This window comes from Papaver somniferum, chromosome 10, assembly GCF_003573695.1.
Source record: "Papaver somniferum cultivar HN1 chromosome 10, ASM357369v1, whole genome shotgun sequence".
Taxonomy (NCBI): Eukaryota; Viridiplantae; Streptophyta; class Magnoliopsida; order Ranunculales; family Papaveraceae; genus Papaver; species Papaver somniferum.
This window is the reverse complement of record NC_039367.1, coordinates 130,925,991-130,935,880: the sequence shown is the minus strand read 5'-3', so window position 1 is coordinate 130,935,880 and position 9,890 is coordinate 130,925,991. Positions and strand designations below refer to the sequence as shown.

General features: G+C 36.6%; 1 pseudogene; it reads right to left on the bottom strand.

Annotated features, from left to right (window-relative positions):
- Positions 1–363: 363 nt before the first annotated feature.
- Positions 364–3,288, bottom strand: LOC113317234 (annotated as a pseudogene).
- Between the last annotated feature and the right edge of the window lie 6,602 nt (positions 3,289–9,890).

The window sequence follows — 9,890 nt, the reverse complement described above, 5'->3', positions numbered from 1 at the left end:
TCATGACATCCACATCTGAAGAAGCAAAAGCTCTAACTCTTCTGCACGCAACAGAATGAGCCAACCAGAACAACTTACATAATCTGGTCATTGAAGGAGACAATCAAGTAACTATAAACTATCTACAAGGCAAAGAAATATCAATCCAGTGACGAAGCATAGCAATCTTAGAAGAAGTTAAGTCTGCAGCAGCAAATATTGTTTCTTTTTTTGGGTTTTTAGCATGTTGACAGACGAGCTAACAAAGTTGCAGATTTACTAGCCAAAAAAGGAAGAAAAGAAAATGTGGCAGATAGCTGGATAAATTATGTACCTATGTTTTTAATTCCCTCAATAGCTTATGACTCTGTCAAAGTTCAAAATCTATGCCTTTTGATAAACTGAATCAGCCTTCTCAACTTCCCCAGCTTCCACGAATAGTTTTACAAGTGAGTCCCAAGCAAGCGGATCTATGCGATATCCATCACTTGCCATTCTCTTTGCCAAATCTTTACCTTTTGCAAGTAGCTTATGTTTTGCAAAAACATCCAAGAGAGTTGTATAACACTTCGATGGGGGGGGGGGGGGGGGGGGGGGGTTCTTCCATGTCTTGATCATTAATTCAAATACTTCCTCTGCCTTTTCCACTCTTCCCACTTTTCCCCAAGCACCAACAGCAGCCAAGCATTCACCAATATGAAGATTTGACTCACAAACCTTCCAAATCCTTTCAACATCTTCGGCCTTACTTAGGTCCGCGTAAAGATGAAGTAAAGTTTTACACGCACCACGTGTATCGTTCAGGTCTTCCCCTTCCATCTCCTTCACAATTTCCTCTGCCTTCTCATTCATCCCTGCACATATGTAGTGTTTCACCAACGTCGGTCGTATGAAATCATCTAATTCAAAACCTTCACTCTTCATGGTCTCGACTAACTCTTCCATTCCTGTTATGTCATTTGTCTGGCCTTTTGTGTCTATTAAGAGATTGTAAGTGTGGCGACTTGGATTCACGTCATCTTTCTCCATTAACAATAAGACATCATCTATCTTCTTCTTGTTGAGTTTCTTATACATAAGTATTAACTGGTTGCAAGCGAAGGGTATGACTGGGAAATCCAGGTCCCTCATTTTGCGGAATACTGCTTCGGCTTTATTCACATCGTCAGCACTTACACAGTTAGCCAATAGAGTCCTATAGATTATTCCCCCCCTGAAGGACTTGGGAATTGACTCTATATACTGTTCGGCCACTACGAGTCCACGTACTTTGGCAATCAAATCAAGATGAGATGCGTAATCTCGTTCTTCGAAGATGAGTTGCTTATTCGTCTCCAGCCACTTGGAGAGCTGCAAAACAAAAACTCTGAATATAAGAAGGAATAAATAGGTAATAGAAACATATGTTCATACGTATATGCAGGAGTGCACTTAAACTTTCCATACCAGGGTTTGATACTCGGTTCTAACACACGAACTCACCTATGCTAATATCCAATCCAATCTAATCACTAGATGTTTAACTAAACTTGACATGTAATTCTACCATAAGCCAACCGAGCATATGAAATATCGGAAATACGCATCACCTCCTCTTCAAATATAAATAAAGTACCATCACTAGCCAGTATACCAGTCTCTTGGATATATGCATCATTGTCTCATAATGGACTTGATATGGTTTATGACTTAACAGTTTTATTGCAGGCTGACTAGCATGCTGTGTTCTAAATGCTCTTCCAGTTGTGTAATGAATTCAATCAAATGGCAACTAATAGACCTGTATATACAAAATAGCTAAATGGTGTATGTAGGGATGCTTGAGTTTGCTCCAGGGATACACGTACACCATACAAACTACCCAAAGTTCATCCAAGTAAAATCCTATGGTCATATGTATGAACAGATAAAGATTATCAACATTTACATGTTTCAAAGCAAAGGAGTTTCATTCCCATGAGATACCAAGACAAAGATTTGAAGCGTGCTCCATAGAAAGAGCTTCAGGAAAGATGAAAAAGAAGGGTGCTCGAATTTTTATTTACTAACAAGATGTTTTTATTCCCAGTCAATCATGCTCATACAATATTTCTGTCTTATGATGAAAATAATACACTAATAAGATTAGACCTAAAATAGATAGATCGAGAAAAACACCTGCAACGCCTTTCCATACATGCGGCGCTTCCGAAGATTGAGCATGACCGAGGATATTACAGGACGACTAATAAAGTTTTCTTCCTTGACGAACTTATCAAGTGCAGTACTGACTTGCTGAAAAGGTGCAGCCTGGATAACATTAAAAAGATTCAATGGTCCAACTTTTCTCTTCTTTAAATCCTCATCAGAAACTGCATCTGTCTCAACATCAGGCGAATCTATCTCATTTTGATCTTCGACGAAATCCTCTTCAGCACCATCATCCGAGAGCTCAGAGCTAGAACTACCTCTTCATCGTTCTCTGGTCCTACAGTGGTCCCTTCAACAGTTGGGGAGGTACGTGAATCAAGCTCAGAAAATCCATCTTCTAAATTTTCATCCGCATCACTACTCTTAGCACCCACTTGAGAACAAAGACCACGAGTTGTAAAGCAATTTCGGTGATACGATTGGCTGTGGAGAAAATTCTTCGGTGCTAGAACGAAAAAACCAGGTACAACTTGTTTGTGACAGCTGGAAGTTGTACCATGTTGTTCATTACCAGATGCATCACTTAGAATGTCTGATTTAGTATAACATGTTCTAGCAGCACCTAGACCATATCTTTGGCTTCTGTATATGAACAAAGACAAACAAATTTTATCATAATAACATCGATTATCACTTAAACCAGCACAGACTCTATAGAGTAGTTTTAGAGTTGCGAAAATCAAAGACAAAGATCTACAAGTAGAAGAAAGGAGAGAAGGGACTAATAAAAAGATCTCATGATGTTTTTAACTAAACCCCTTTATGAAAACCCCTAACTTGACACTAGAACTAAAACAGCATAAAAATGAGAAATGTGTAAGCCTTATGCCATGTATGGTATTGCTACCATCATTCAACTTAATTGCAAGACCACACAATGCATAAAAGTATGAAAAGAATGTAATCAACGATCATCAATGACAATGCTACAATCATTCATTCAACTGTTGAAATTATCACAACCACAACTTAAAGCAAACAAAAACCCAAAAAAAAATACTGAAACATTTCTGCAATCATAATGAAACAAAAACATAGAATTTAAAAAAAGAGGTGTCGTTGTTACTTACCTGAAAGGATTGGCAGCTCTACGAAGTGCAAACATGGCGATTACAAGAGGTGTCGTTGTTACTTACCTGAAAGGATTGGTAGCTCTACGAAGTGCAAACATGGCGATTACAAGAAGTTATAAACCTTGAATCAATTGATAGAAAAAAGAAACCCTAGTTCCTGGAAAAAAGAGACATTTCTGTGTACTTTCTTTTTTTTGAGTTATACCCAATAAGGACAAAATAGAGTTATTAGGTAGTAAAACCAATAACCTCATATCAACGATATTTGATAAGGATAGTAATGTCCTTAATTCTTGGGGGCTCCAGGTCCAGATGGTTTTCCCCAGGTTTTTATCAAGAACATTGGAATGTTTTAAGTATTGAAATTGTTCATTGGGTTCAACAATTTTTTAAAACTAGGAATATCAATCAAAAAGAAAATCATACTTTCATTTCTTTAATCCCAAAGAATAATACATCGAAAACTCCAGGAGATTTTAGACCTATTAGTCTAAGTAATACGTTGTATAAGATAGTTGTCAAGATTCTAGCAAGGAGAATTAAACCTCATTTGGATAATCTCATATCTCAAAACCAATCGGCTTTTATTCCTAAAAGACAAATTACGTATAACATAATAGTAGCACATGAAATCCTTCATACTATGAAAACTAGTAAAAGGAAGAATGGACATATGGCTATCAAGCTTGATCTCTCAAAATCCTTTGACAGGCTTGAGTGGAAATTCATCATTAAAATTTTCAGTTGTATGGGTTTCTCCAACGAATTTTGTGAAATTTTATATGCCTGCATTTCCTCTGTTTCTTATTTGTGTTAGTTAATGGTATACCAGGGGAGTCTTTTACTCCCTCTAGGGGTATTAGGCAAGGTGATCCTTTATCACCAGCCATTTTTATTATTTGTATGGAAGCCTTATCTAAATTACTAATGTATGAAGAACAATTAGGTAACATTGAGGGGATAAAGGTTACTAGAAATTCACCTTCTGTTTCGCACCTTTTTTTTGCGGATGACTCTTTTATTTTCATCAGTGCTAATATTAAACAGGCTCATAACATGCTAGGTATCCTTAAGATTTTTAGTCTCTCTTCTGATCAGCTTATTAATTATAAAAAAATCAGGCACTTATTTCAGTAAAAAAAGTTCAAAACAAACATTGTAAATTGCTTGCTAGAATTCTCAAGGTTGGGAGAATTACTAAAACTGACACTTACTTAGGTACTCCTCTTTTCTTTAATAGATCGAAAACTTTTAACTATCAATTGTTGTTAGACAGAGTTTATAGTAAAATACAGGGTTGGAAAGCAAAATTTCTCTCTCAAGCCGGTAGGACTACTCTTATAAAGTCTGTTACTAGTGTTATGCCCATGTTTCAGATGATGTGTTTTTCGTTGCCTAAAAAAACCTTAGATAGAATAGATGCTCTGCAAAGAGATTTCTGGTGGAAAAAAACTAAGAATAACAAAGGTGTTTATCTGAAGGCTTGGGACGCTATGTGTATTAGTAAAGAGAGTGGTGGACTAGGAATCAGAAACCCCCACAAATTCAACCTAGCGTTACTAACTAGATTAGCTTGGAGACTCATCAAAAACCCAGATAAACTTGGTCTGTGATTCTTAGATATAAATACTTTAGAGATAGGAACCCCCTGAATTATAAGAAAAAGAAGAATAAATCTTGGGTTTGGATAAGTATATGCAAAGGGCTTGACATAATTAAGGAAAATCATAACTGGGATATTGATAATGGTGAAAGCATTGAAGTATGGAAAGAAAAATGGCTTCCAGGAAACAATATACGTGTTCCTAAAAATAACTATCAAGTAGATATGAATAGTAAGGTTTCCAGTCTTATTAAAAGTAATTGAACGTGGAATGATAGTATGCCGAGGGATATGTTTGACTTTCAAACTATCCGGCAGATTAAACTTCTAGAACCTAAAATGGAAGGTGGGAGAGATAGTATTAAATGGATAGGTACTCGCGATGGTAAGGTTTCTGTTAAATCTGCCTATAACTATTTGTGCAACAGGAATCATACTAGTATTAAAGTTGATTGGATAGGAATATGGGACCTAAAATTATTCCTAGGGTGAAAATGTTCTTATGGAAGGCATGCAGCGATTGCTTACCGGTGAAAGATAAACTAGGTAGACATATACCAATAGATACTCAGTGTGTGCTTTGCAATAAACTTGTTAGTGAATCTACAAGGCATCTTTTTCTAGATTGTCAATTCTCTGAAGCCATATGGAGGGGCTTGTCCTTCTCTTCAATTTTTTATAATGGCAAATCTCTTGATTTTAATAGTTGGTGTGTTCAGTGGCTCAAAGATAAACAAAATAAGGAAATATATGCTCTTATTCTTTGGTCTATATGGAAGTACAGGTGCAAAGTGGTTTTTGAAGATATTCAACCAGATCCTATTGATCTAATTGGTAAAATCAAAAAAGATTCTGGTCAGTTTATAGAGAGTGCTTCTAAAGTTAATCATATAATTCTGGCCAAGAATAGATCCAGTTGTGAATGTCCTCATCCCGGTTGTAAAAATGGAAAGTATAGTTTCATGTGTGATGATTCTTGTTACATTGCTTTTGATGCTGCTTTCAACAAGTCTAATCTAAATTTTGCTTATTCCATTGTCATGTTTGACTATAAAGGAGTTATTATGGACTTTGCAGGAGGGAATGGTTGGTGCACAACAACAGAAGAGGCAGAATCAAGAGCTTGTAGAGAAGCAACTAGATGGGCAAAAGATATAGGAACTACAAGAATTGTCTTCCTTAACGACAATCTCAATGTCATCAATGCTATGAGAAGGAGAAATTTTGTTGTCAATTGGAGAAGTAATGCTTATATACAAAAAGCTATAAATATCTCCAATTCTTTTGCTTCCACTTCCTTCTATTATATCAAAAGGGACTGCAATATTTTAGCGGATAGGTTTGCTAAGTACTTAAGTAAATTCGACGTTAATTTGGGTGTGTATGATGTAAATTCTAAGAACTGGAATATGAATAGAAAAGTAGATTTCTTTTCAAAAGTTTGTAATATAAACTGCGATGTAATGTTTCCTTCTTAGTTGAATGAAATTTCCGTTTTATCAAAAAAAGAAAAAAAAAGTAATGTCCTTATCATGATGCTAATATTAGTGTTGGAAATTTTCTTTTCCATAGAGTAGAGGTTGCTCTTCAGAGAGGGGTTGGCACACAACTTGTGTCTCGTGTGCCAACTAACTTCTTGAAAGAACCTGTCCTGGAGTAATACTTTTGTAATAAAGACAACAAAGACTAAATAATATTTAAAAGAAAATTAATTAAATTTTTTTTTTCGTTTTTTAAAGTGTTTTTTATATTTATAAAACCTAGAGCTAGGTAATATCAGCCGAACTAGCTGATAACTAAAACTAAGAATTTCAAAACAAACAAATTGACTTATTGTTCGCCTTGAGTTTGAGTGTTCACCGACCTACCCACATTAGCCAGAGTGCCAAACCCTTCCGAGGTATTTCACTTGTTTGGGATGAGTATCTGTATCTTTGTCAACATGCACGTAACTTGCATTTTCCCATCTAAATGGTGACATCTCGACCTACCGAAAAAATACATTAACACGCTATAACATTACAACTAACAATTGAAATCAAAAGGCATGCGATCCTGTACTAGCTAGTTACTTATCAGCCGAACTTCACTCTTTAACTGTCGAACCTTAGTTCGACTGACTCGAGCAAAAATAGGACAACCGAACTTAGTATTGTTCTTCATAAAGTAAAGTTCGACTGACATTTTCGTGTTGGCAAAAATACCATTTCTACAGCCTCAGTTTTCCCATCTAACCAAAGCTTCGGTTGGCACGCATGGCTGAAAGGCGATGTTTCTACTTCCCAATTCTGAACAAACAAAAATTTATAAACAAAAAAAATGGGAAGAAGATATAAAGAAAGAGAAATTGGTAGAGTCATGAACTAGAGAAATAAGAAAGAAAGTGTTATGAACCTGCTTGTGATATTCAATAACTCAAAGCATAAGTAATCACTGCAGCCACAATGGACTCGGTTTCCTCTTCTATTCATTTTCATGAGTTCCTTACAGAGACTGATAAAACATTATATATAGCGATGAAGCTCTAACTGAAAGAGACAAAACATCTACTCCCTACACGTGGTCAAGCCAGCACCACAAATTAACTAGTTAACTTAAAACTAAAGTAACTAATTAGCAGACATTTGGACTAATGACGCCTGTAATTTCTTACTCTAGGCATCCCAAAATCTCCTAAAAGCAGCCACTCAGAACAGGCACATAACATTACCCTCATCTTCAAACCATCCTTGTACTCAAGGATGAAATTTTTGTAGTATCTGCAGAACTCCCACTTTGATATGCAGGCACATCAGCATCCCTTGTCACGATAGTCTCGTCCTTCGCTTCAATTGAAAGGTGTAGCTGCTTTCCCTCTTCATGAGCTATCAGAAACTGACACAGATCTGCAGAACTCCCACTTTGATATGCAGGCACATCAGCATCCCTTGTCACGATAGTCTCGTCCTTCGCTTCAATTGAAAGGTGTAGCTGCTTTCCCTCTTCATGAGCTATCAGAAACTGACACAGATTAAAGCACCTGGTTGTAAACCCCAAGCCGACCTTTGGCTGCTCACACTCATCATCTTCGTAACTGCCAGTCGGATATGTTGTCTTGGCAGCACACCTTGAAACTTCAGTATTGGCCCAGACTTCATTGCAGTTCCGATTAAAAAGCTTTAAACATAGAGTATATGTCCTTTAACTTCACAAGAACTTCAGTGTAGATCCTCACTACACAAGTGATTATTATGAGAAAAGTGGAATCCAAAATTTCAGTGGGGATTGATTTTGGCGGAGGCCCAATAAAATTTCCGACCTCATTGGGAATTCCCACTGGCACAGAGTTGAGCTTAATATCACAGCTTACTTTAATTTTCCACCCCAAAAAGTCTGGCAAGGACAAAACTAATGTGAAGTGAACTCGAACCGTTGCCATATGAGTTCTCATCATTCTTCTCCAGTATTTTTGTAAGGACCCTCAAGCTCGTCAACGCTATTAGATTAGTTAAGAGACGTTTTAATCGTTAATAACTCGATTAGTTTAACACAAACGTTAATTAATAGAAATTAATCTAACAACCATTTAGATATGAAATTAGTACCGTTGGATAGATCTTGGAAAGTTGCGCATAATGGAATACTCGAACGTGCCAATCGGATACCAGCCGGACGAAGAAGATATCTTTGGATTAGTTTGAAGGGTAAATTCGTTATTTATTAGCTAGACCGACCTGGCTTCCCATATCGTTTTGGCTGGGTGTTTTTATCATCTCTCGTTGGTCTTATCGTGACCAAACCGAAGAGAATTTCTTATATTCTCTTTTCCGTTCTCTTTCTTCTTCTCCTTCTTCTTTTCTCTCCTATGCTCTGTTTCTTCTTCTGCCGTGTTTTCAAGAGATGAAATTGAGATTTTGAGATCAGAAGAGTTAGGGTTCAATTAAGCAATGATGTCTGTTGGTGTTCCTATTAATTATAAAGAGGAAGATTGAGTCGGTGTTATGAGTCGAGTATTAGGGTTTCTGAGTTTGATTCTGAGACGAATTTGAAGGTGGAATTGATGGTCTACAGGATGAATTAGAGATGGGTTTGAAGAATATGCTCTAATGAAGAAGATTATTAAGTCAATTTGGAGTTTCGGTTTCAAAGAAGTTCTCAATCTGAGAAGTCAATGAACTTAGGGTTTCAGGTAAGTTAAGATGAAGATAATCAGGGTTTCTGCAATTGGTTTTGGTATTGTGTTGAATTGATGAGTAATTGAGTTGTTAAAGATGGAGAATGAAAGGGTTATGTTTAATTGACATTGGGGAGATGTTTTGGTAGTGAATTGATGAAGTAAGGGTTGATTCTGGTTTGATTGTGCTTGTACGGAAGTGAGGAGATTGTCATGGGTGCTGATTCGATCTTCATGGCCTGACTCAGGTGAAAGGGTAAGTTGAATTTAAGATTGCATAGTTGGTTTATTATTAAGTTGTATGTATTTGAATTTGAGTTTGGAATTCTTTGGTTGGGTATGCTGTATATGATTGTGGTGATAACTATACATGGTTTAGGTGGTCTCTTAAATGAAATTGTTGAGATGAGTTTAGTTGTGGTGGTGCTGTATAATTTCAGGGTAAGTTCATTCATTTGAACTCAGTTGAATGAAGTGATACTGCAGGTGGTGATGAAAATGATTGTGATTGGTGGTGTTGTGGACTGAAAATATTATTATGAAAGGGTTAATGGTTGTTGTGTATGTTGGTAGGTTAAATGAGCTGAGATGATATTGAGTCATGAGATACTACATCAGGTAACTGTAATTTAGAATGTTGGTGGTTGTCTAGTGAATTATAGTTGGGTCTGCTCAGACTTGCTGGGGAATTAGATGAATGAATTGGGAATTGGCGAATGTTGAGTGGATATGACAGCCATGAAGTGAATTGTGTAAGGAGAGTCGAATGTGAATTTAGTGGTGTTGTTGGTGTTGAGAATAGAACTGCAGGTGAAGAAGAGATGAAGTTGAATGGACTGATTGTCGCAGATGTAGATGATTATACTGAGTTATAAGTTGTTGTGGTTCTGTT